The 27,924-nt window shown below is 46.5% G+C and overlaps 1 protein-coding gene across 1 annotated transcript in view; it reads right to left on the reverse strand.

Moving 5' to 3' along the window:
- GJC1 (gap junction protein gamma 1) overlaps positions 1–27,924 on the reverse strand; it is a 113,333-nt gene that overhangs the window by 15,116 nt on the left and 70,293 nt on the right. Inside the window, exon 2 of the mRNA XM_075350252.1 lies at positions 3,953–4,024. The gene's annotated coding sequence lies outside the window, so the exon portion shown is untranslated. The remainder of the gene's footprint in view (positions 1–3,952; positions 4,025–27,924) is intronic.

Consider the following 27,924-nt stretch of genomic DNA (forward strand, 5'->3'; position numbering starts at 1 on the left):
ACCGCCGACACAGTGGGGTGAGAAGTGACATGCCGGGAGTCCAGACATGGACCCGCTTTTCTTCAAACTCTTTCCAAAAGTCAAACAAATCAGATGAGAATGCATGTGTGGATGTATGCCTCCTGACACAAAGCGATAAACTGGCTAGGACTGGCTACCAGGGGGTGTATAAGCTCAGAGGGAGGAGCTACACTTTTAAGTGTAGTACTTTGTGTGTCCTCCGGAGGCAGAAGCTAAACACCCATGGTCATGGTCTGGGTCTCCCAAAGGAACGATAAAGAAAATATTTTTGCCAATGGATTGCTGCTGGATCCATTCTAACGAATAATTACTGGATATGTGAACTCAGCCTAAGCCAAAAACAGGCCTTGGCAGTTTCTAGCAATCCCAAAGTTAATACATGGAGTGGAGATTGAGTATGGTCAAGCAGGGGACATGGTCTGCACATACCACAGTTCTTGGCCACAAGAGAAAACAAAACAGTATACAAACAGGACAGCACAGGATAGCAGCTGAATCTTTCTGTGAGGTAAAGCATTTCCTTGCCTGTTTAACAGGCAGGGAAATGTTTTATCTCACTGAAAGAACCAGCTGCAGTCCCGTGCAGTCCTGTTTGTTTAATCCAGTTTCCTCCCCTGCCAGGAGATGTGGTATGATTAGACCATGTTCCTGCACGGCCAGACACGGTCATTACACAGTACATAGCAGAGGTACATTTATAAGATTATCTCAGCACAGGAACATTTTTTTAAACACATCAAACTGTGGAAATTATTATTATTATTATACCAAGGTCTATAGGTTAAAATTTACTATGTTTGTGGGACAACCCCTCTTTAATGCTTCTTTTGGTTCCCTGCCCTGGATTACGATTCCCAGCAGCCTTTGCTCCTCTTAATATTTAGAAAGAGGAGGAATAGACTGAGCAAGCTGGAGAAGGAAGGAGCTAGCTGGGCATGAGCATATGTGTGTGCTTCTCCAGACTGTTGAGAGCCTGAATTTTGAGAACAGTGCTGAAAGTCCAAAAGCTCAGTGTGTGAGGGAAGGAGGTAAAAGTGGAGCTGAACCACATCAGCAGGCCGGTCAGGTTCCCAGGAGATGTCCACCGCCCCCTTGTCTACCCCAGAGAAGGATCCTGCCCCCAACTACGTGTTCTAGGTATCCAAATGCTGCAGCTTCAAGCTGGATCCCAGTGTAACCTGAGATTTGCTGCATCAAGGAGTGATTAGATCCTGCTGGGACTCTGGTTCCACTACTAAGGAATCTATAAGAGAACTGTTCTTGAGGGGGATATTACTTAAACTTGAGGTTCTACTGCTAAAACGTTGACAACAGAACAGTTGCTGAAGAGATTGTTCTTTGATTGTCACAATAAAGTGTACCAACACTACTACAGTTCCTGTGACATCATTTGTGGCATCTAGGGCCAAACATTTTAGAGTATTACCGTATTTTTCGGACCATAAGACGCACTTTTTTTCCCCCAAATGTTGGGGGAAAGTGGGGGGTGCGTCTAATGGTCTGAATGTAGGGCATGGCTGCGGGGAATGAGGGTGCTGCGGTGGAGCGGGTCATCGGGGGCACGAGCAGGCAGCAGCAGCGCCTGCCGTGACCACGTGGGCCCACTCATTACATATGCACGCCCATCCTCCCGCCCATCTCTCAGCGCTGACAGGTGGGCGGGGTGATGAGCGGGGATGCGCGCATAGTAAACAGCCAGCCGTGATCACCCCTGGCAACTACAGCCTGGAGTGATCATGTGCGGCTGTATTCACTGCTCCCCGCGTATCATCATCAGCGCGGGATGCAGTGAATCAGTGTACTCACCGTTCCCCGCAGCACCGCGATGTCCTCCTGATTGCCGGCTGCGCTGTAGAGACTAGCGGGGCTCACAGCGATGACGTCATCGCTGTGCGCACGTGTCCACACAGCGTCGCCGGCACAGACAGAAGGAGATCGCGGTGCAGCAGGTAGCTCCACACAGCGCTGCCGGCACAGACAGAGGAGGAGCGATGCTGCGTGGAGCGAGGAAAGGTGAATATAAATGTTTATTTTATTTTTTTTATGTGTGTTCCGCAGGATGATGGGACACATGTGAGCAGGATGATGGGGCAAATATGAGCAGGATGATGGGGCACATGTGAGCAGGATGATGGGGAACATATGAGCAGGATGATGGGGAACATGTGAGCAGGATGATGGGGCACATGTGAGCAGGATGATGGGGCACATGTGAGCAGGATGATGGGGAACATGTGAGCAGGATGATGGGGAACATGTGAGCAGGATGATGGGGAACATGTGAGCAGGATGATGGGGCACATGTGAGCAGGATGATGGGGCACATGTGAGCAGGATGATGGGGCACATGTGAGCAGGATGATGGGGCACATGTGAGCAGGATGATGGGGCACATGTGAGCAGGATGATGGGGCACATGTGAGCAGGATGATGGGGCACATGTGAGCAGGATGATGGGGCACATGTGAGCAGGATGATGGGGCACATGTGAGCAGGATGATGGGGCACATGTGAGCAGGATGATGGGGCACATGTGAGCAGGATGATGGGGCACATATGAGCAGGATGATGGGGCACATATGAGCAGGATGATGGGGGACCTATAGCAGGATGAGAGACCTATAGCAGGATGAGGCACATATAGCAGGATGAGGGGGACACACACACACATATATTATATATATATATATATATATATATATATATATATATATATATATATATATATATATATATATATATAAATAAATATAAGGATGGGGATTATATACAAGGCAGGAGAATCATTACCAGGATGGGGTACCTTACTAGAGAATTTGGGGACATTACCCCCATAATAGTGTGTCAGCAGCAGATCCTCGCCCCATAAGTGTGTCATGACCCCATTTTTTTGCTTAAAATTTTATTTTCCTATTTTCCTTCTCTAAAACCAGGGTGCGTCTTATGGTCCGGTGCGTCTTATAGTCCGAAAAATACGGTACTTCCATTGCTGCAGCCCTTTATGGGTTATGTGTTATTATACAGAAGGAGTTTTTCTATTGTCACTTACAGGTAAATTGCATCCTTAACTGTGGGTCAGCAGCATAATGGGAAAATTCCTATTCAATAAGCTGTACTGTTTTACCCACTCAGGCTTGCCCTGTGCTATTACAGAATCCATGACTGCTGTAAACAAATCCTGTACCTTTAAGAGTATTACATATCTGTTGTGTTTGTGTGATTCAATTTGTTTTTCCGTCACTTGTTATTCCCCCTGCATGTTTCAACATATAACCCCGAATAAATAAACCCATTCAATTGTGTCAATCGCATCTCTTGTGAGCGTCTTCAGAGCACTGATATGGTTTTACCGACTTAACCCAGGGCAGATGAGGAAGACCCTTCTGATTTCCCTAGCGCTTTCTGCAAGGTTCGGGTTGGAGACACTGTGCCATATTGAGTTGAGAACTACCAGACACTCTGCTCTTGGAGGCAGCTTAAAGTGGTGTTACATCTGGATTGCTGGAGTTCTCAGCAGCAGGACCCTCAGCTATCAGTAATTTATCCCTATCATTTCGGTAGTAATTTGGCAACATCAGAAAACTTATGTAAGCCATGCTAACAAACAATGTTGTATGTTATGAAACAATTAATGTTTCAGTTAGGTGTTACATTGTGGCTGGCCACGTAAAGTTCTGCCTAAGGAAGGGCTAATTTCTAACCAAATGTGAATCAAAATTGTGGCGATAAAGGCCATCACACTGGGAAGAATTTTGGCAGCATGTGTGGTCTCACTCTTGCTGTAATTCATTGAGCTTCTGTGTTAACCATTTAAAAATGTATACATAAAAAGATCACTGAAAAGAAAGAAAACAAAATTCAAAATACATTTTCTTCCAGGTTCTACAAATTAATTATACACAAATCTTGTAATAGGCATAGAGATACATACCCACAGCCTCGTTTTTTTGTCAGCTGGTGTTTCCAGACATGAAAGTCTCTCTGGTAGCTTTCAGGAATCCCACTACAAAAACAAGCAATATCTGGTCATTTTCATCTATGCTTTATAAAATACTGTGTTTAACAGAAAACAAATATAAAAAGATACACTGGGTTAAAGGGAACATTTCACTTGATTCATACTGCCCTGCCCAAACCATGGGCAGCCTGAATCAGAGCCTAGCTGCATGATTGCATCCAGGTATAATGTTCAGAGAAAAAATATTTTGGAAAGCTGTCCTCTCCCTACACCATTACAGGTGAGTGACAGGTCTCTCTATGTATACACATAGCAGAAACCTGTCAATCACCTGCAGCAGAGCGGGGAGAAGCTGTTTGGGGACGGTAATGGACTAGTAACGTCTCTCCCTATATTGCCCATCCGGTCTGCAAATCATTATTTTCTGAAATGCTGATTCTCTTTAAATCTTAAATTACTTATTTTCCAAATAAACAGTTACATGAGAAAAACATCTGGATTTCATATCTCACTACAAAAAAAATACTGTAATATTGCTATACATAGAAATGCCTTGCGTGTATCTCGCGCGAGTCTCGTGGTGCATCACCTGGCACGGACTCACACTCTCCTCACAGGAGCGGGTCGATTGCATGCATCTCTATGCAGCTGAGATGCTCCTGTCCGGAGAGTGTGAGTCCGTGACGGGTGATGCACCTCGAGACTCGAGCGAGATACACGCGAGGCAATCGCAAGTGTGTCACCGGCCTAAAAATGATCTGCCAGACATTTATTTCAGATTTTTGTGCATTTCTATAAGTGGTTGCTTTTTCTATACATCCTCGGAGAATGTAATTAAAATCATTCAAGAATATAATAGCAGTTTCAAAGCAATCAATCAAGTAAAGCCTGTGTGTATACTGAGTAAAGAGCGAACCATCCCGTGTAAGCTCAGGTTTGCTGGGTTCAGTCGGACTAAAGTTAAATTTGGGACTCGGACTTGACCTGAACTTGGTCTGGCAGCTCGAAACCCATTGCAAGTCAAAGATTGGGCAGTTCGGATTTCCGTCCACCCACATACAGCCAACCATAAACAGATCACTTCCAGAGGAAGGAGGGCTGGGTTTTGTTTTTGTTTGTACACAGCAACCGAAAATGTTGCTTTTACCTCCCATCAGAGCCATTCAGAAACTGCAAGCTGCTCGCACTTGGCTGAGTAGTGAGCGTACCCGAGCACAGTGATTCTCGATCAAGTGGTTAGTATACGTAAAACACCCAAACTCCGAATCCGGGTTCGCTTATCTCTATCGCCCAGGTTCACTCATCCCGGTTTCCTTCATCTCTAGTACCGAGTCCTAATGTTTGGAAATCCGGGGGAATAAAATAACTAACTCCGGGGTTACAAATATTATAGTCCAACCATTTTGCTCAAAAATTGGAGAATCACTCACCAGAAATAATTTCTCACACCTGTTATGATGTATAGCAAAGCAAGCTGCCATCAGAAAGCAACATATTTAGGATTCTGCGCTCTGAATCAGGTGTATCCAATGCAAGCGCTGCCAGTGTGTTCTAACATTAAGGCTATGTGCGCACTAGAAAAGTGATTTTTCTCAAGCAAATTTCTTGAGAAACTTCTGGGAATTGAAGATTACCACACCTGCGTTAAAAAAACCGCACCAAAACCGCGGGAAAAACGCATGTGCTTTTGCCGCAGGTTGGTCCCTGCGTTTTTTTATGCTGAACTGCAATAAATAATATAGATAATAGATAGATAATCGATAGATAGACAGATAATGGATAGATGAATAGATAGATAGATGAGAAAGACCTATATAATGTCCCACCCCTCTGCATATTCTAAGCTGGCACCCTTTAGTGACTTTCATGTGGCACTGAAGGGTGCCTAGCCTTGTATTTAGCCAAAAAATAAATTAATTAATTAAAAAAAAAAAATGACGTGAGGTCCCCTCATCTTTTGTAGCCAGCTAGGGTAAAGCAGATGGCTGCAGCCTGCAGACCACAGCTGGCAGCTTCACCTTGGCTGGTAATCCAAAACAGAGGGCACCCCACGCTGTTATTTTACATTAAATAAATAATTTAAAACAAAAAACGTGGGGTTCCCCCCAAATTGGATCACCAGCCAAGGTAAAGCGGACAGCTGGGGTCTGATATTCTCAGACTAGGGAGCTCCACTGTTATTGGACACTTGTCAGCCTAAAAATAGCAGGCTGCAGCTGCCCCAGAAGTGGCGCATCCATTAGACGTGCCAATCCTGGCGCTTCGCCCCAACTCATCCCGTTGCCCTGGTGCGGTGGCAAACGGAGTAATATATGGGGTTGATGGCAGATGTGTAATGTCACCTGGCATCAAGCCCTGGGGTTAGTGATGTCACGGCGTCTATCAGATACCTGACATCACCAACCCAGTCAGTAAGAAATAAAAAATAGACAACAAAAAAGTTTTATTTTAAAAAACACTCCCCACATTCCCTCTTTCACCAATTTATTGACAAGAACAATCAAAACCGGGTCCGGCGTAATCCAATAAGGGGTCCCACGGCAATCCATACCATAGTCACTGTCCCAGTCAATGAAGAACAGAATGTTCCCCATTGGCTGGGAGAGCACTGCAGTGACTTGAGCTAACATCAATAGGTCAGCCCAGGTCACTGCAGGGGATGCCAAGCGCTGCCATCAGGAGGTTAGCAGATATCATTACCTGCTGTGATGATCTCCTGCAGTCCTGCCATCAGCGCTGTCACTGCCTTCTATGCCCGCCGCGTTCTCAGCAGTATCGCGAGAGCCCGTGACGTCACCGCTAGTGACAGTCTCGGGCCGCGGGCATAGACGGCAGTGACAGCGGTGACGTCAGGAGGCAGGAGATCGTCACAGCAGGTAATGATCTCATCTCACCTCCTGACAGCAGCGCTAGTCATCCCCGCGGCTGCACGCACTGCAGGGTGACAAGCTGCTAACATTGCGGACAGACACTGACACTGGAGTGCAGGCAGCCGCGGTGCCGGAGCGGGACACAGACTGCACGGGCACCTGGAGGTCACACGGAAGTGCTTCTGTGCGGCGTCCAGGGAGTGTTACGTGTGTGTGTTTACTCTGCTCCGCTTCCTCTTCTGTCATAATGACGTCACTTCCTGCAAAACCGCAGGCAGCGATGAACATTACCGCAGGTAAATCGCGGCTATACCGGGGGTATACCGCACATCATTTGCTACCTGCGGTATACCCCTGGTATTTCGAGATTACATTACAGTGAATGGAGTGAAATACCGGGGGTATACCGCAGGTACCTGCGGAAAAGAAGTGACATGCACATTTTCTCAAGAAATTTTCTCAAGAAAATCTTCAGAAAGAATTTTCTTGAGAAAATAAACGCAGTGTGCGCACAGCTATTTTTTTTCCCATAGGTTTTTCTGGGAAATGTGTGCAGAAAGATTACAAGCATATCTCAAGAAATTTCCGCCGCAAAATCGCGGGTAAAACCGCAGGTAAAAATGCCTAGTGCGCACAGGGCCTAAGGGTATGTGCGCACGTTGCTTTTTACCTGCTTTTTACCTGCTTTTTTGCTGCTTTTTCTTCTGCGCTGTTTAATGCCAAAATGGATGTGTTCTTCTATTCAAGCAAAGTCTATGGGAATTTGGGTTTCTTGTTCACACTATGTTGTTCAAAATGCTGCCTTTTTGTGGCAGAACTTTGGTCAAAAACTCAGCTTTGCAGTGCAAAACCCAAATGGCAAAAAAAATTGACATGTTGCTTCTTTGAAAAGCTGAGTTTTTGACCAAAGTTCTGCCACAAAAAGGCAGCATTTTGAACAACATAGTGTGAACAAGAAACCCAAATTCCCATAGACTTTGCTTGAATAGAAGAACACATCCATTCTGGCATTAAACAGCGCAGAAGAAAAAGCAGCAAAAAAGCAGGTAAAAAGCAACGTGCGCACATACCCTAAGTCATGGATGACAGACAGTCCTGTGGTGTCTGGCTACAGGTCACAAAAATAAGAAAATAGTGTGCACACACTTAGAATTAGAAGTATGAGGGAGGTGCTAGTGTAAGAGGATCAAAAATCCCTGATAAATCATATATAAATATAACTCTGCACTCTCAATGGGCAAGAATGAATAAAGATATAACTCTTTTTCTCAATGCTAATAGATTTTTAATACAGAAGGCAAGATAGCAACAATTGAAAAACATGTGACACTTGCGATAATTTTGCGACAATAACGTTTTGGTCCTCCAGGACCTTGATCACATTAGTCGCTAAATTACTGTGAAGAAAAGTGTTTTTTGGGGGTTCCTTTAATGATTAACAGATAGTAGTCTCCTTACTCATAGGCAAATGTATAAAGACGTTCGTCCAGAAATCCAAAAAAAAGTGGCAATACGGTGAGGTCTTTCCTGTTCCCTCCACAGTGGAGTTCAGGGTAGGAATATCCTGTCCTCCCTGTGCAGTTAGGGAAAATTAATCGCCTGTATAGAAGTGCAGGAAGATCCTTAAAGTGAATAATGCATGTGTCTTATGAGTGGCCTCATAGAATGAGTTTGTGCTCCTAGACCCTCCGGGGTTAATGCTGTATTTGTCTTTGTATACACGTTAAAGCTGAATTGCAGTCTGCGTCCCCAGGAGTTGTAGCCATGTGGAGGGAACAGGAAAGACCTCACCGGATTGCCACTTTTTTTTGGGATTTCTGGACGAACGTCTTTATACATTTGCCTATGAGTAAGGAGGCTACTGTCTGTTAATCATTAAAGGAACCCCCAAAAACCACTTTTCTTCACAGTAATTTAGCAACTAATGTGATCAAGGTCCTGGAGGACCGAAACGTTATTGTCGCAAAATTATCGCAAGTGTCACATGTTTTTCAATTGTTGCTATCTTGCCTTCTGTATTAAAAATCTATTAGCATTGAGAAAAAGAGTTACCGTATATCTTTATTCATTCTTGCCCATTGAGAGTGCAGTGTTATATTTATATATGGCTACAGGTCACAGCGTTTGGCTGCACAAACTGCTCCTTGACCTTCTATTATTTCTGCTTGGTTTTCATCCCTTTCCTTTTAAGACCCTTTGGATATCCTCAGCCTGTCAGCTGCTGTCCATCAGTAATTCCCTTGTCTTTATATACCTTCACTTCCTATTACACTGTGCTCATGATATTTCATATATCTTTATCAAGTCTTCCGTGCTTTAATCAACATAGTCTTCCTGGTGACCGTGCGGGAAAAACCCCCCGATTCTTCTTGCTTCAAGTCTATATCACTGGAATCAGGGTCTCTGTCTCTACATTATGCTACTCTCAGATGGGGGAGCAAAAACCTGGTGACAGATTCCCTTTAATGTTGTCACGCTCCCCTGTCACGCTCCCCGGCTCCCCTGCCATGCTCCCCGGCTCCCCTGTCATGCTTCCCCGCTCCCGGACCACGCTTCCCCGCTCCCGTGCCACGCTCCCCGGTCCCCCGCTCCTCAGCCTCCATGCTCCCTCACCTGCGTCCTCCAGGCAACCCGGTCCCCGGTCCCGGCGCCCGTCTGCTAGCCTGAGCCAGCCCGGCACTCCTGCCTCCTGTACACCGCATCCTGCTCTGGCTTCTGGCACCCGGGCCTCGCGCACGCGCATTAGGGCGCGCGCGCGGTCATTGACCTTTTCTTAAAGGGCCAGCGTCCTCCAACAGGATATTGAAGATGCAGGTACAGGGTATATAGGGGGTTCCTTTCCAAGTGGGCGGGGCCTGTTCTTCGTGTTTGCTAAGCTAGGAGTCAGGTCTCCCTGTGCCTTGTCCCGTACTTACCTATCTCTCTTGTAGAGTCGCTCCTGTCTCGCCAACCGGTCCTGACGATTCCAGAATCCCGAACGGTGACTGTCCGCCATCTCGTCAGTCCCTACCATCTCCGATCCCTGGATCCGTGTGGTGATTGACCTCCTCGCTCCGCTGGTTCCGGATTCTGCCTGACATCATCTCGGCCTTCGAACCTGAGCTCCGTCACCCGGACTACCTTCAGAGACTCTGTGGTCCCAGGGACTTCTTCACTCCACTCCTCTGAACGGACTGTCCTGCTACCTGTAGTGCTCCGGCTACCGGGCACCTTGCCCTCGGTGAGGTGTTCAGCCCAGTGGATCCACCTCCTGGGTCTACCCGTCCCCCAACAGCGTGCATACACACACACACACACACACACAGAACCCCCTATGTTTGTCCATTACGGAGCGTGGATTCTGACCTAGGCCACGGCAGCTCCACACGCGTCAGCATTGGCATCCAGCATATGCTCAGAAGAGCAGTGACTAGCCCGCCTCTGAAACACGTCACTGATGACGCTTCTTTAATGGTGGTGACCACAGCGATAACCCCACCCCCCAAATGATGTCCCGCTTGAGAATCCAAAGTGCATGCTAAGATACTCAAAACAAAAAAAAAAAACCCCACAAAGTTCAGAGTAGCAAAGGAACGGTAGGGGATTTTTAATTTACTCATATTAGAAAAGTGGTTAATAAATTACATGGATAGACTTTGTATGAAATTCACCTTTGGTTTTTGTTTGTTACACATAATAAAAGTATTGCCTGGTGCACCAAAAAATGTGAGAAACATATCCTGGATACATCCGAGACTTTAAAGGATCTACTGAACTATGTCAGGAATTTAATGCCTAAGCTGCATTTTATTAAAACATTGAGAAGGAAAAATAAGCAGTATTTCACTTGTCATACCACAATTGTAATTTGTGCATGTCGTGTGAACATCAGAGAAACACAACTTAGAAGCAAACACTCCAATTAACAAGACATCTTCCTAAAGACAAATGTATAAACCTAAAAGTAATCCAAGCACAATGTTACAAACACTGGTCATCTATCCTGGAACGAGTATAAGGGCTTATGCGCACGTAACTGCTTAATATTCTGCAGCGATTTGACAGCACATGTGTGCGTCAAATCGCTGCAGAAACACTGCATAATAAATGCAGCATTTTTGTAAAAAAAAAGCCAATTTCATGCGCTATGGCTGCTGCCCCCACCATTGACAGAGTGGGAGCTGCATCCAGAACGCACAAATAATTGACATGTTCATTTTATGAACGCACGGATTTGGTTCAACATTTTAGCACCCAAATCGCTGCGTTCATAAAAGCATCGTGCACATTTACCATGCACAATCTTCATAGATTGTGTTGGGGATGCAGGACGCATGCATTTATGCTGCAGTGCTTGACGCAGTGTAAATGCATGCAATTACGCAACGTGCGCACGAGCCCTAAGGAGTCTCTCAAGCAGGCGTCTGTGAGGTAAATCCGGAGATATGACGATAAATCATGATATTCAAGTATGTCAGGAAGCCCTCTCCTGGTGTCACCCCCCCTTTCCTTCACACAACTGGTTTAGCAACAAACTCCATGGCCATGTCCTGTGATATGGAAATTAGGTGGCTTTAGGACAAAGGACACAGGATGACTCCCTGCCGTCACCCTGTAACAAGAGTTGTATCTCATTAGCAAGGCTATGGAACTAGCAGACAGAACGACTCCAGTAAAAAATGGTTCATATCTCGCAAGCCATATTTCCGATAAATATGGCAACCATAAAAATGGTGTCTCCGCATGTGGACGATGCCGGCACCCCCTTTTTATGGGAGCAGGACATTGGGAAATGCCCCAGGCGTGATATCAGCCAATGGGGAACTGGCAGACAGGTCATGAGTCCCCTCGTTCTGTAGCTAAATTCATAACTGTCACAATGAGAGCATTGGCGTCCGCCTACGACGCTCCCAGGCAAAGTTATGGCCAATATCCCCTTTGCTGGATAATTCTGATCCATGCAGGGGGAGTGGCAGTGCTTCCCTGTGAGGTCACTAAGGTAGGAGGGGACCTGGATCTGCCCAGGTTGATAACCCTACTTCGGCCATTTTCCAGTGTTCTTCTGCTCGGGGGCCTGGTTGGGAAAGACCTGTGAGGGAGTTCCTGGAAACCTGGTCTACAGCGCCCCCCTGTGGCCAGACGCAACAAGGTAACTGCTGGAACTGTGTATGCCTGTTTGTAACCCATGCTTTGATTTTAACTGTACTCTGACATATGTATATTCTGTAGATTCCCTATTGTATATATTGTAGTTTCTAGTGTGCTTTAGGCTGATTAAATTATATAATTAATCTTGGGCTGTTCTGTTATCTCGATCTTGAATCCCACGTCTGTGTGTTCGGCTAATAGTTACCGTAAATCGGTTGGTGGCAGCGAATTGTGCCAAGGATTATTGTGGGGAGGCCAGTGAGATTCGGGGAGATTTTATATATTCCGCCCGCGGAGGTCGGGGGAATATATACCTTACTCTCACCGGGGACCCTTCAATAATCGGCATAAGTAGTATAGCGGCCTCCTTGCTTATTGTCGGGCAATTCCATAATTGGCCTGACTATAAGAGGGGCGCTAGAGAGCGCGTCACGTGCTCTGTCTGTCGGTCGGGAGGTATAAAGGAGGGGTGACCCCCACTTGTTACCCCCCGATTGTGACGTACTGGTAGCCAGCGCGGGGGATTTCTGAGTGACCCCCCCGGTGGTTTGTGACAGCGTCTAAAATAAAATTGGTTCTATTCTCATTCGGTAAAGTGAGATGAGTGAAATCCTTTTGCGTATGTCATGTGTGTGATTTTTTTTCTCAACTAGTATCTGTATGATATCCGTATACAATGCGTTTATTTTATTCTACAGTAATTTACAAGACCATTTACAGTGTTCTATGCTAAAGAATGGTAATATATCCGTAAAAAACAAAGGTCACACTGACGCCACACGAGAGCGCTTGTGGCGACTGATTTTTCTTCTTGCACCCATTGACAAATTGTGTCCAATAGACAAGTGCAATTACAACATGGTGCGATTTTTTCTTCAGTCCGATTTGAGCTGAGGAAAAACTCGCAGATCTGCTCTGCCTCATTAACTAACATTGGCCCAAGTGTAATGCGATTTTTTTCTCACATTGCACTCGTCCGTTTTATACACCAGTGTGAGAGCACCCTAAGGTTCACAACTGTATTTGACACTTTTGTTCCTGGTGAGTACAAACCTGTATTCACTTTTAAGGCTGGGGCCACACGGGGATTACTGCGATCCCCTTGCATGAGACTCGGCTCGTGCTGGCAGTACAGCAGAGCCGAGTGTCATGCGTGTGTCCTTGCAACTGAGGTCCGTTCGTGCGAGCAGACCTCAGCTGCGGGGGGCGGGCCGGCACTCAGGAGGGGAGGGGAGGGATTTCTCTCCCTCTCTCCTGTGTAGTCAGCTATAGCCATTCTCGCATTGCACTGGCAGTACACCGGTGTACTGCGAGTGCAGTGCGATTTTTCTCTCGCCCCATTCACTTGAATGGGTGCGAGAGAAAGAGTCTCGGATTACAATCGCAGCATGCTGCGATTGTTTTCTCGGTCCGATTAGGGCTGAGAAAATAATCGCCCATGTGTGCTGTCACACAGGCTAGAATTGGTCCGAGTGGAATGCGATGTTTTATCGCACTCCACTCGCACCGATTTTCTCGCCGTGTGGCTTAGCCCTTATACTGCTCCTCCTATACAGGCCAACAGGACTATAACAGAAAATAAATATGCGCTGTAAGACCTGGTATAAGCCCAAAAGCTCCGTTCTGAAACTTTACCGACTGCAGAATACGTGTGCTATGGATGCTGCCTCTCCCTATAGACAGAATGAAGTGACATGTTGCTTTATAGAACGCAGCGATTTGGCAGCATGCAAATCGGAGTTCTAAAACACAACGTGAGCATGGATTATGCACAATCTTCATAGATTGTGCTGGGGACACAGGACGCATGTAGTTACGCTGCAGTGCAGATCGCAGCGTAACTGCATGCAATAGGCACACGTGGGCACAGAGCCTAATAGTCAAGAAATATAATTGGAGCTAATTATTTTGGAAACTGTGCAAAATTCTAGAAGAACTTGTAATGTCACTTTTTCAGTACGTTTTGGTTGCATTTTCCACCCATCGAAATCAATGAGGTGTCGCAGGTCTCTCTGATCTCTCTCACACCAATCTCTCTCCCACACAGATCTCTCACTGATCTCTCCCATACTGATCTCTCTCCCCCCCACACCGATCTATCTCTCACGATCTCTCCCACACCGATATGTCACCGATCTCTCCAACACCGATCTCTCTCTCTCTCTCCCACATTAATCTCTCTCTCCCACACAGATCTCTCTCTCTCCCACACCGATCTCAATCCCACACTGATCTCTCTCTCCCACACCGATCTCAATCCCACACTGATCTCTCTCTCTCCCACACCGATCTCAATCCCACACTGATCTCTCTCCCACATCGATCTCTCTCCCACATCGATCTCTCTCCCACATCGATCTCTCTCCCACATCGATCTCTCTCTCCCACACTGATCTCCCGCTCTCCTTCATACTCACCAATGCCACTGTCACACTGCTCCCATGGGCTCTCCTGCTTCTAAAAATGCCGGCCGCTTATCTCATATTCACTGCTTCCTCCGCCCACCGGGGCCTATGATTGGTTGCAGTCAGACAGCTGTCACTCAGCATGGGGCTTGTCTGACTGCAACCAATCACAGCCGCTGGTGGGTGGGTCTATATTGTGCAGTACAATAAATAAATAGTTAAAAAATACAGCGTGCGATCCCCCCAATTTTGATACCAGCCAAGCTAAAGCCACACGGCTGAGGTCTGGTATTCTCAGGATGGGGAGCCCCACGTTATGTGGAGCCCCCCAGCCTAAAAATATCAGCCAGCAGCCGCTCGTAAATGCGGCATCCATTAGATACGACAGTCCCGGGACTCTACCCGGCTCATCCCGATTGCCCTGGTGCGGTGGCAATTGGGGTAATAAGCAGTTAATGGCAGCCCATAGCTACCACTAAGTCCTAGCTTAGTGATGGCAGGCGTCAATGTGACACCCCCATCACTAAACTGTAAATAAAAGTAAATAAAACACATACACCCAAAAAATCCTTTATTTGAAATAAATGACAAAAAAAATCACCCACTTTCACCACTTTATTAGCCCTTCAAAAACACCTCCAGGTCTGACATAATCCACATGAGGTCCCACGACGCTTCCAGCATTGCTGCATCTGACACTCACAGGGAGCGCCGTAGAACACGACCGCTCCCTGTGAGCTCCACGCAGCAACTGAAGTGAATCACGTGCTATCAGCGGTACGTCACTCAGGTGATTTGCGGCCACAGCGGGAGTCCTCCCCCTGTGACAACAAATCACCTGAATGACTGAAGTGAGCCGCGCGATCAGTGGTGTCCTCACTCACGTGATTTGCAGTCACAGCAAGAGTGCTCCACCTCTGACCACAAATCAGGCTGCGACACGGACAGAGCCACGCTCAGAGAATCAAATCGGGTGAACCACCGCTGACAGCTGTGGGCCCCGCACTTCTGCCTGTGTCCCGGCACTTACGTGAGAGGTTCACCAGAGTTCATTCTCATCGGGCGGCTCTGTCTCTGTCTGCTGTCAGCAGCCAGCCATGCCAGAACAGGGATAAGCAGAGCTGAGTGGGACCGCACTGTCAAAAATGCATCCAAAATGCATTCAAAATGCATGCGTTTTGGATGCAAATTTTTTTGTCAAATGCAGTGTTTACAGTTGTCAAAACGCTGCAGTTTAGTTGTCAACCCGAACGCAGACGTGCAGACATAGCCTAAAACTCATCCTCCACCAGTAAAGTGCTGCCTCTCTGCCCATGCTTCTATCTTTGCTGACAGGCGTGTGGCAACACCACAACCACAGCCAATCACTGTGTTCATCAGCTTTATGCTGGCAACAAAGTCAAAGCAGCTGAGCTGAGTGATTGCCTGCAGTGGTCACATGTGCTGAAGTTGTGACGGCTCCACTGCAGTCAGTCAACAAAGACAATGGGCAACATCTGCCACCGTATGCCTCATGATGTACAGATCTGACAGATTCCTGAGACGTGACAGGAGCATAGCCAAAGTTTTTTAAATGCAACAATTAAAAATTTGAAGTAAATCTGCATTAGGCTGGACTCGCAAGAACGTATGGCATCTCATGCGAGAGCATCGGATGAGATATGCTAATGACCCCCGGCACAGGCTCTGTTGCGAGCATGAGGGCAGGCACTGTGGATGAGAGGGAGGGGTTAATCCCCCCATCTCCTCCATTGTCTGCCTGTGCGTATAGCGCACTGCACTAGGATAACATCCGTGAGCAGTCCGATGTTTCTCTCTTCACTTGAATGGGTGCGAGTGAAACGGCTCTCATAGAAAATCGCAGCATATTGTGACTTTGCTCTCATTCAGATTCTGTATGCGAGAAAAGCTGACCAACTGCTGTCCCTCATTTACTAACATTTGTCTGAGTGCAATGCGAGATTTTCTCACATTGCACTCGTCCGTTTTTCACGCTCGTGTGAGCGTGCCCTTAGTGCAGGTTCTTGAGGAAAATACAGGAGTACATAAAGTCTTCCATTAAGGCCGGGGCCACATTTTGCGTATAGCATTAGATGCGAGAAAGGCGGATACTATATGTAAATGACACTCGGCTCAAACTCTGCTGCGAGCATGAGGTAGAATCATTTAACTGTGATTCGATTCTCTCCTAAGCGGTAAGGCTATGTGCGCACGTTGCGTTTTTTTCCGTGAAACGCTGCGTTTTGAACTGCAGCGTAACTGCATGCGTTCAGCTTCCCCAGCAAATACTATGAGAAAACCTAAAAATCAATGCAAACGCTGCGTTTGTAAACGCAGCGTTTTGGAGGCCCAAAATCGCTGCAGAAAAAAAAGCAGCATGTCGCTTCTTTTGTGCGTTGTAGCTGCGTTCTCCACCCATTGAAATCAATGATGTGGGTCAGAATGCAACCAAAATGCACTTGGACTGCATTTTTGTTGCGTTCTGCATGCTTTTTTGACAAGCAAAACGCAGATCTTTTCAGTCTCTGTCAATGTCAGTCAATTTCTGTCTGTGGATGTCGGTGACTCTCCCTCTGTCTGTCGGTCGGTCTCTCTCTCTGTCGGTCGTTCTCTCTGTCTGTCTGTCCCTCTTTCTGTCCATCGGTCAGTCTCTCCCCCTCTCTCATACTCACTGATCCCCGATCACCGGCACGGCGCTGCACGACGTTCACACTGCTCCGGCGGCTTTTCCTCTTTTGAAAATGCCGGCCGCTCATTATTCAATCTCGTATTCCCTGCTTTCCCCGCCCACCGCCGCTTATGATTGGTTGCAGTCAGACACGCCCCCACGCTGAGTGACAGCTGTCTCACTGCAACCAATCACAGCCGCAGGTGGGCAGGTCTATATCGTGCAGTAAAATAAATAATTTAAAAAAAAAAAAAACGACGTGCGGCCCCCCCCCCAATTTTGATACCAGCCAAGATTAAGCCACACGGTTGAAGGCTGGTATTCTCAGGATGGGGAGCGCCACGTTATGGGGAGCCCCCCAGCCTAAGAATATCAGCCAGGAGCCGCCCGGAATTGCCGCATCCATTAGATGCGACAGTCCCGGGACTTTACCCGGCTCATCCCGAATTGTCCTGGTGCGGTGGCAATCGGGGTAATAAGGGGTTAATGGCAGCAGCCCATAGCTGCCACTAAGTCCTAGGTTAATCATGACAGGTGTCTCCCCAAGATACCTTCCATAATTAACCTGTAAGTGAAAGTAAAAAAAAAACAGACACCTGAAAAAATCCTTTATTTGGAATAAAAGACAAAAAAAAACACACTCTTTCACCACTTTATTAAAATCCCCAAATACCCCTCCAGGTCCAGCGTAATCCAGAGGTCCCGCGACGCTCTCAGCTCTGCTACATGAAGCTGACAGGAGCAGCCGTAGAACACCGCCGCTCCTGTGAGCTCCACGCAGCAACTGAAGTGAATTGCGCTGTCAGCGGGGACGTCACTGAGGTAATGCCGGTGTGTGTGCGGTGATGATGAGGGCTGTAGTGTCGGGATGTATGCGGGGATGTAGGCGGTAATGTCGGGATGTGTGCGGGGATGTAGACAGTAATGTCGGGATGTGTGTGGGGATGTCGGTGGTAATGTCAGGATGTAGGTCAGTAATGTCGGGATGTGTGCGGGGATGTCGGCGGTAATGTCGGGATGTGTGCGAGTATGTCGGCGGTAATGTCGGGATGTGTGCGGGGATGTCAGCGGTAATGTCGGGATGTAGGCGGTAATGTCGGGATGTGTGCGGGGATGTAGGCGGTAATGTCAGGGTATGTGAGGGGATGTCAGCGGTAATGTCGGGATGTGTGCGGGGATATCGGCGGTAATCTCGGGATGTGTGCGGGGATGTAGGCGGTAATGTCGGGATGTGTGCGGGGATGTAGGCGGTAATGTCGGGATATGTGCGGGGATGTAGGCGGCAATGTCGGGATATGTGCGGGGATGTCGGCGGTAATGTCGGGGTGTGTGTGGTGATGTCGGCGGTAATGTCGGGATGTGTGCAGTGAAGATGATAATCAGGCTGCCACACAGACAGAGCTGCGATATGACAATGAAGTCGGGTGCAGTTCACCTGAGTTCATTCTCATCGCGCGACTGTCTGTGTCGGCCGGCCTGTAGCAGAGCTGAATTGCCGGGGGAACGCACTGTCAAAAATGCATCCAAAACGCATGGAAAAAGCATCCAAAATGCATGCGTTGTGGATGCATTTTATTTTATAAACGCAGTGTCCAGTCTGCCAGAGGGTGCGTTCTTTTCCGCACTGCAGAGAACGCAATGTGCGCACATAGCCTAAAGAAGGACAGATACATTTCTCAATCTTATCCCGTGTCTGTGTTCGCATATATCAGACTGTACTCAAATGACATTTGAGTGCAGTCCAATGTTTCACACACACTCAGACTTATGGATGCATGTGATCTGATTGATTTGGAGAGGCAATTGCAGCATTATGTGATCGTGTTCTCATGCCGAATCGACATAAGAGAAAAAAATGATCCACAAAGCCAAATGGAATAAAACTCAGATAGCAGGCGGCCATGTTATATGCTCATGTAACCGAGCCCTTATCCTGTGAATCCAGCCTAAGGGCTGCTAAAATTTTTACCCAAATCCGTGCGTTCATAAAATGAGCATGTCAATTATTCCGTGCGCTATGGATACAGCTCTCACTCTGTCTATGATGGGGGCAGCAGCCATAGCACATGAAAGCGGCTTTTTTTTTGTACAAAAAAACTGCATCCATTATGCAGTGTTTCTGCAACGATTTGACGTGCACATGTGCTGACAAATTGCTGCATAATATTCAGCAGTTACGTGCGCATGAGCCCTAACACTGGTTGTATGAGGACATTGGCTGTTTATACAGATCTGCATGCTTTGTTAGTGTCCAATATAACTGAAATAGTACAGCCCCAGCAAAAGCTTAATCTTACTAGTATCATGTATAGGCCAATTTTCTCTAGTAGCGCTAGAAGCGATTTATTAGACTTTTGGCACAACTCACAGATTCGCTTTGAACAGTCTTCCAGTCCAGTACGTAAGGCAATGACGAGTGGAAAATATGTAGTAAATATCAAGAGAAATATTACAGAAGCCACATGGAAACAAAAACATTTTATAAATAGAACAAGTCCCATTGTCAGTTAAGATTAAAGTGGAAAGAAAAGTCCAATAAAGCATTGCTATGGGTTACTTCTAGTCACATGATGCAGAATGATCTGCAACTGTACAATGCATCTGAAACAACCCCCTTCACAGGAGCAAAGCCAATTTTCAGTTGCCGCATTTTCTGCAACAAAATTTGCACTTTAGGAATTCACCCAAAAAGCTGATTTTTAAAAATTATTCTAGACTATATACAGAGTGCTTTTTTATATTTGCAATCCGTAACTGCTATACTGGTACAAAAAAAAAAAATAGAATAATCATAGTTATAGTAATAAATTAGCATATTTGACAAGCTTTCAAGACAAGAATTTCTGCCCCTTGGCTAAAACAATGGAATGTATAAACAGGACAAAGTCAGTGACAATGTTGTATAAAAAAAAAAAAAAAAAACAAAATATGAATAAAATAACATAGAGGTCAAATGCAAGCAAGCTAACAAAAAAAAAAAAAAGAAAAGAAAGACAATCTCCAGATGATGTAGTATGGCATAACTGTATTTTATGTTATTATTTCAACATATTTGATATGAGCATTAACTCAATATTTGTGTAGAGGAGACATGAAAACACTGGAGGTGACACCTGTCAAAAACCAAACACTAAGCAGAAACCAGAATCATCTTCTTTAATTAGTGTAAAAGTAAAAAAATAGTGATGTACAATTGTCGCAGCTGAATATCTTTTCATGGCTGACAAGCTGTGAAGGGTTTGCTGACTTGGCATAAAGTACGGCGGCATCTAAACTGCTGAACTTTATCTTGAACAAGTATATTATCCACTTCTTATGTTCCCGATAAGGGAGCCTAACACATAAGACAGTGACATATTCTGACGATGGACTGCACTATGTAAAATCAGACATGTCAGAGGGATAAAATAGTAGGTCCTGGTACATTATGACGATTACTTCCGGGTGTAACAAAAGAAAGTAATTGTAACAATTAAGGCTTTTGCAACAATTAGGCTGGAAACACACTTATGCGTGTAAAATCGGTCCGAGTTGCATGCTGGAAAGTCGGACGATTTTAGTTCACGTTATGATCAGTGTGCAATGCAACTGCAATGCAATCCTGAGATTTTTATCATGATTGCATTCCGTGTGCAATGCGTGTTTGATGCGTATAGGATCCGTTTTTACTATGTCATCTGCAATTCAGCTCTGCTACATGGCTGCTGACAGCAGACACAGACAGAGCCGCACGATCAGAATGAACTCGGATGAACTTCACCCGACTTCATTGTCATCCCGCGGCTCTGTCTGTGTGGCATGGCCTGATTTTCGGTCACCAGTGAAGGTCTCACCGGTGACCGCGAATCCCCTGAGTGACTGAAGTGATCTCCGCTATCAGCGGTGCCGTTACTGAGGTTACCCGCGGCCACAGTAGAAGTCCTCCAGCTGAGATCTGTGGCCGCGGGTAACCTGAGTGATGTCATCGCTGATAGCGCGACTCACTTCAGTCGCTGCGGGGAGCTCACATAGAGCGGTTGTGGTCTGTGACTGCTCTTTGTCAGCTTCCGATGTAGCAGAGTTGAAAGCGTTCAGGGAGCGCTGTGGATTATGTCGGACATTGAGGGGTATTTGGGGACTTTATTAAAATGGTGAAAGAGGTTGCTGTTTTTTGTCATTTATTACAAATAAAGGATTTTTTGTATGTGTGTGTTTATTTTCTTTAACTAACAGGTTAATCATGGAAGGTATCTTGGGGAGACATCTGCCATGATTAACCTAGGACTTAGTGGCAGCTATGGGCTGCCATTAACTCCTTATTACCTCGATTGCCACCACACCAGGGCAATTCGGGATGAGCCGGGGACATAGATGCGGCTATTCCGGGCGGCTGCTGGCTGATATATTTAGGGTGGGGGGCTCCCCATAGCGTTTTAATTATTTATTTTACTTCATGATATAGACACGCCCACCGGCAGCTGTGATTGGTTGCAGTGAGACAGCTGTCACTCATCGTGGGGGGCGTGTCTGACTGCAACCAATCATAGGCGCCGGTGGGCGGGGAAAGCAGGGAATACGAGAGATTGAATAATGAGCGGCCGGCTTTTTCATAAGAGGAGAAGCTGCCGGAGCAGTGTGAACGCCGTGCAGCGCCGCGCCGGTGATCGGTGAGTATGAGAGAGGGGGGGTGAGAGGGATAGACCGACATGGACAGAGAGAGAGATAGAAACAGAGAGAGAGACCGATCGACCGACCGACAGAGAGAGATAAGAGACCGAGAGGGAGAGACCGACTGACAGAGATAGAGATTGACCGACATTGTGAGACCTCACTCATTTCCTGTGTTTTCTGAAACATGCGATAAATGTATTTAGAAAAACGAATGTCACTAGGATGGTGTGAGTGCCGTCCGTGTGACATCCGTTTATTTACCCGCTCGCATAGACTTGCATTGGAGAGACTCGCGCGAGAAACTCACCAAAACGCAGCATGCTGCGATTATTTTTCTCAGTCCGATTTGGACTGAGAAAAAAATAGCAGATGGGAGCTGCCTCATTGATTAACATGGGTCCAAGTGCAATGCGAGAATTTCTCGCATTGCACTCGTGCAAGTTAATTGTAAGTGAGAAGCCGGCCTTAATGATTTCTTTTCTATGAAAAGGTAGTCTACACCTCATTAAAATCAATGTTGGAATGTTTTTGTTCAGGACATGTGATTCTTGTTACATATGAGCAGTGTGGTCATAATTTAATACTGTATATTTTTGGTACACAAGTAGCTAATCCAAGTCTGGGCAAAGTGTGGCCAACGGACCACATCTGGCCCTCTGGCTGTTCCAGTGCGGCCCGCGCACATTTTTCAGGGCAAAAAAAAAATTAAGACAGTGTCTCATTTTTTGAGGAAACTTGGTACTGTACATAAGGTGCTATGTGAGGGCTGATCCTGTATGTAGGCAGCTATGTGAGGATTCATGCTGTATATAGAAGGGATCTGTGTTGGCTCATATTATACACAGGGGGATGTCAGCATACCTAAATCTGCTCCATATTAAGTGATGCAATTAATATTACAGGGGTTTTCCCACAAACAAAGTGAATTTTAAAGTTGATTTTAATCAATAGATCTTGGAATAATAATAATAATTTCCACAATTGGATGTTTTTTGAAAAAAAATGTTCCTGTGCTTAACCTTGTAAACGTGTCCATACTGTGTAATGGCCGTGTCTGACCGTACAGGGACATGGTCTGATCATACCACATCTCCTGGGCAGGGGAGGACTCAAAAGAGAGTATACAGACAGGACTGCATGGGATCACAGCTGATTCTTTTTGTGAGGTAAACTATTTCCCTGCCTGTTTTTAAAAAAATGTTTTACGTCCAATAAAGTATTATTTGTGATTCCATGCTGTAATGTTTGTATATTTTTTTTTTTTAATTTTTTTTCTTTTAAAACTTCCTCCCCTGCCCAGGAGATGTGGTATGATATTGATCAGACAATATCCCTGTATGGTCAGACACTGCCATTACACAGTACATAGCAGGGACACATTTACAAGATTATCTAAGCACAGGAACATTTTTTTTTAATAAAACACATCATATTGTGGAAATTATTCTAATTCCAAGATCTGTTGATTAAAATGAACTTTGTTCTTGGGACAACCCCTCTATTATAAACTAATAATTATAATTAATATGTTAGTATTAATATTGAGTAAAATTAATTTCAGCCTATTTATCTCGCCCCCCCCCCACACCAGTCACGGTCTCTCGTGTAACAGGCCCCTCGGAAGTACTAATTGGGCACCCATGAGCTAATCAATGCACCTAACATGCCTAAACAAGCTCTTCACCTGATAGTGGTTTTCTGGTTTCAGAAAACCCCTGTTCCCAGGAACAGTTTGTTTAAAAACATATAAACTGCCTATTAGGCTACATTCACATGACCATTCCGTTTTTGCGGTCCGCAAAAAACGGTCCGTTTTTTTCACGGATGCATCCGTGTGGCATCCGTGTGCCTTCCGTTTTTTTGACGGACCGCAAAAAACGGAAGCAGCAATAAAGATAAATAGATGAGTAGATAAAGAGATGGATAGATAGATATAGAGACAGAGATAGAGGGATGAATGAATGAATGCACAGAGGGATAGATAGATAGATAGATAGATAGATGAGAAAGACATAGATAATGTCCCACCCACCTGCATATGCTAAGCTGGCACCCTTTAGTGACTTTCGTATGGCACTAAAGGGTGTTTAGCCTTGTATTTAGCCAAAAAATAATAAATAATTTTAAAAAAAAATGACGTAGGGTCCCCCCTATCTTTTGTAGTCAGCTAGGGTAAGCAGACGGCTGCAGCCTGCAGACCACAGCTGGCAACCTCACCTTGGCTGGTAATCCATAACAAAGGGCACCTCACGCTGTTATTTTAAATTAAATAATTTAAAACAAAAAAAACACGGGGTTCCCCCCCAAAATTGGATCACCAGCCAAGGTAAAGTAGACAGCTGTGGTCTGGTATTCTCAGACTAGGGAGGTCCACTGTTATTGGACACTTGTCAGCCTAAAAATAGCAGGCTACTGCCGCCCCAGAAGTGGCACATCCATTAGATGTGCCAATCCTGGCGCTTTGCCCCACCTCATCCATTACCCTGGTGCGGTGCTAAACGGGCTAATATATGGGGTTGATGGCAGATGTGTAATGTCACCTGACATCAAGCCCTGGGGTTAGTGATGTCAAGCGTCTATCAGATACCTGACATCACAACCCAGTCAGTTATAATAAAAAACTAGACGACAAACACATTTTTATTTGAAAAAACACTCCAACACATTCCTTCTTTCACCAATTTATTAGAACGAAAACCAAATCCAGGTCTGGTGTAATCCAAGGGGGTCCAACGACGATCCATACCATAGTCAAAGTCCCAGTCAATGAAGAACAGAATGTTCCCCATTGACTTGGAGAGTAGTGCAGTCACCTGAGCTAACATTAATAGGTCAGCCCAGGTCACTTCAGGCCATGACGAGTGCTGCTGTCAGGAGGTTAGCGAAGTACATTACCTGCGGTGATCGCTGCACTCCTGACATCAGTGCTGTTACTGAGTTCAATGACCGCCGCCTTCACAAACCAAGTATCGCGAGCGGCCCGTGACGTCACCGCTAGTCACAGTCTCGGGTCGGCAGCGAGAGGTGATGTGACAAGCAGCGGGCATGGAAGACAGTGACAGCGCTGACTTCAGGAGGGCAGGACTTCATCACCGCAGGTAATGAACTTTACTAACCTCCTGACGGCAGCGCTTGTCATCCCCGCGGCTGCTGACACTGCTGTGCTGGCATATGCTAACACACTACAGGGCGGGCAGCCACGGGGCTGGGGCCGGAGCGGGACACGGACTGCACAGGCACTCGATGGAAGTAATAATAATAATAATAAAGTTTTATTTCTATAGCGCCAACATATTCCGCAGCGCTTTACAATTCAGAGGGGAGATGTACAGACAATTTGAGACAATACAAAATTAAGATAACAGGAGGAGTGAGGGCCCTGCTCGTAAGCTTACAGTCTATGAGGAAATAGGGGAGACACAAAAGGTGAATGGGGGGGGAGAAAAACTTGGTATATATGGTCCAGCCATCGATTTAATAGGGTTTTCAAAACCAGCTGCATGAACCAGTCATTGGCCAGAATTTATACAGGTACAGGGGCCAAGAATTGGAAGTACATTTTTTGTTATGAAGGGCAGAAAGGGTCTAGATTAGATCAGGGCAGTGAGGTGATAGGCTAGTCAAAAGAAATGCGTTTTTAGGGCCCGCTTAAAGGTGTGGATGTTGGGAATTAATCGGATTGCTCTTGGCAGTGTGTTCCAGAGCATAGGCGCAGCTCGTGAGAAATCTTGAAGACGGGAGTGGGAGGTTCGAATTGTTGAGGATGTCAGACTTAGGTCATTAGCAGAGCAGAGGGCACGGGTGGGGTGATAGACAGAGATGAAGGAGGAGATGTAGGGTGGTGCAGAACCATGGAGTGCTTTGTGGGTGAGAGTGATAAGTTTAAGTTAGATTCTGTAGCGGATAGGCAACCAGTTTAATGACTGGCACAGAGCAGAGGCATCAGTGAAGCGGTTGCAGATAAAAATTATCCTGGCTGCGGCATTCAGGATGGATTGGATAGGGGAGAGTTTAGTAACAGGGAGACCAATTAGTAAAGAATTACAATAATCCAGGAGAGAATGAATGAAAGCGACAGTAAGTCAAGAGTCAAGGGTAAAAAAAGGTCGAATTCTAGAGATGTTTTTGAGGTGGAATTGACAAGAACAAGCAAGTGAACAAATGTGGGGAGTGAAGGGGAGATCGTAGTCACATATAACCCCAAGACAGCGGGTGTGCTGCTGGGGCATAATGGTAGGGTCACACACAGAAATGGTAATAATGACATTTTTGTGTACTCACCGTAAAATGTCTTCCTTGGAGCCTTTCATTGGGGGACACAGACAGTGGGTATTATGGTGTCTCCAGGGGAGGCGTGACACTAGATTGAAAAAGTGTTAGCTCCTCCTCCCACAGCATATACCCTAGCTAGGCAGGAAACTAGCTCAGTTTGGTGTAAAAGCAGTAGGAGAAGAACAACGAAAACACAAGGGCGGGAGCTGTGTCCCCCAATGAAAGGCTCCAAGGAAGGCATTTTACGGTGAGTACACAAAAATGTCATTTCCTTTCTCGCCTTTTCATTGGGGGACACAGACAGTGGGACGTCCCAAAGCAGTCCCTGAGTGGGAACTGAACTATTAACAGTGTATAACATCAGACTAAGAGTTGACTAACAACTGCAACTGCAGTGAACACATATCAACACTGTCAAGAAACCGAGCAGTGGCCACTTATAAATGGGCCACTGCCGCCTGAAGGACTTGTCTTCCAAGAGCAGCATCCGCGGAAGCATGCATATGCACTCTGTAGAATTTTGTAAACGTGTGCACACTGGACCAGGTAGCGGCCTTGCAAAGTTGGGCCGCGGAAGCCTGATGGCGGATAGCCAAGGAAGCACCCACTGCTCGCGTAGAGTGGGTCCGCACAGATTGAGGGGGAACAGAACCTCGTGCTTTGTATGCCTCACAGATGGCAGTCCTGATCCATCGAGAAATCGTGGATTTAGAAGCCTGGTTACCCTTTTTGTGTCCTTCTGAGAGGACGAAGAGGGCATCGGACTTGCGCAACGGCGCTGTTCTGGAGATGTAGATCCGTAGAGCCCTAACAAGATCTAGAGTGTGAAGGGCTTTTTCAAAGGAGTGGACCGGGGCCGGACAGAAAGACGGCAACACAATGTCTTCGTTCAAGTGGAAAGAAGATACGACCTTCGGAAGAAAGGCAGGGGTAGGCCGAAGGACCACCTTATCGTGATGGAATATCAGGTAAGGTGAGCGACAGGAAAGGGCCGCCAGTTCGGACACTCGTCTGATAGAGGTAATGGCGACTAAAAAGGCAACCTTCCAAGAGAGACGTTGAAGAGAGATTTCTCTTAAAGGTTCGAAAGGAGGAAGCTGAAGAGCTCCGAGAACCATATTCAGATCCCAGGGATCTAAGGGGGCGATAAGGAGGGACCAAATGTGCTACCCCTTGAAGAAAGGTATGGACCTGAGGGCGAGAAGCCAGCTGCTTCCAAAAAAAAAATTGACAAGGCAGAAACTTGACCTTTAAGGGTACTGAGGGCTAGTCCCGAGTCCAGACCGTCTTGCAGAAAGGCAAGCACATCAGGGATTGAAAAACCAAGGGGCGACCGGTGATGACGGTCACACCAGGAAAGATAGGTCTTCCAGGTCCTGTGATAGATACTGGCGGAGGAGGGCTTCCGAGCATTAAGCATGGTATGAACTACCTTAGAAGAAAGACCTGACTTGGCTAGAATCAAGGATTCAAGCACCACGCCGTCAAATGCAGCTGTGCTGTATTCTGGTGGAATATTGGACCTTGCGACAGAAGATCCGGGCGGTCGGGGAGACGCCAGGGAGTGTCGCTGAGAAGTTGGAGAAGCTCTGGGTACCAGGCTCTCCTGGACCAGAGCGTCAGAGCCGAGCGCTAGCGGGTCTCTCGACCGGGATATGAAGGGATTTACCTTGTCGTTCATCCGAGACGCCATGAGGTCCACATCTGTCACGCTCCCGATGCCTCAGCACCGCTCCTTACCCGCTGATCCGGTCGCACCATCCCGGCACCGCTCCGTACCCACTGATCCGGCCTCACCGTCATTGCACTGCTCCTTAACCACTGATCCAGTCCACGTGTCCACCGGTCATGGCTGCCGCTCCCGCTCGTGCTCTCCTGTGTCCTGCTCCTGGTCTTATGAGTCTGACTCTGAGTCTCTTAGCCACATGGTTCTGTATAGGACCAGGCCGCGCC

Source organism: Anomaloglossus baeobatrachus, chromosome 5 (genome assembly GCF_048569485.1).
Source record: "Anomaloglossus baeobatrachus isolate aAnoBae1 chromosome 5, aAnoBae1.hap1, whole genome shotgun sequence".
NCBI lineage: Eukaryota > Metazoa > Chordata > Amphibia > Anura > Aromobatidae > Anomaloglossus > Anomaloglossus baeobatrachus.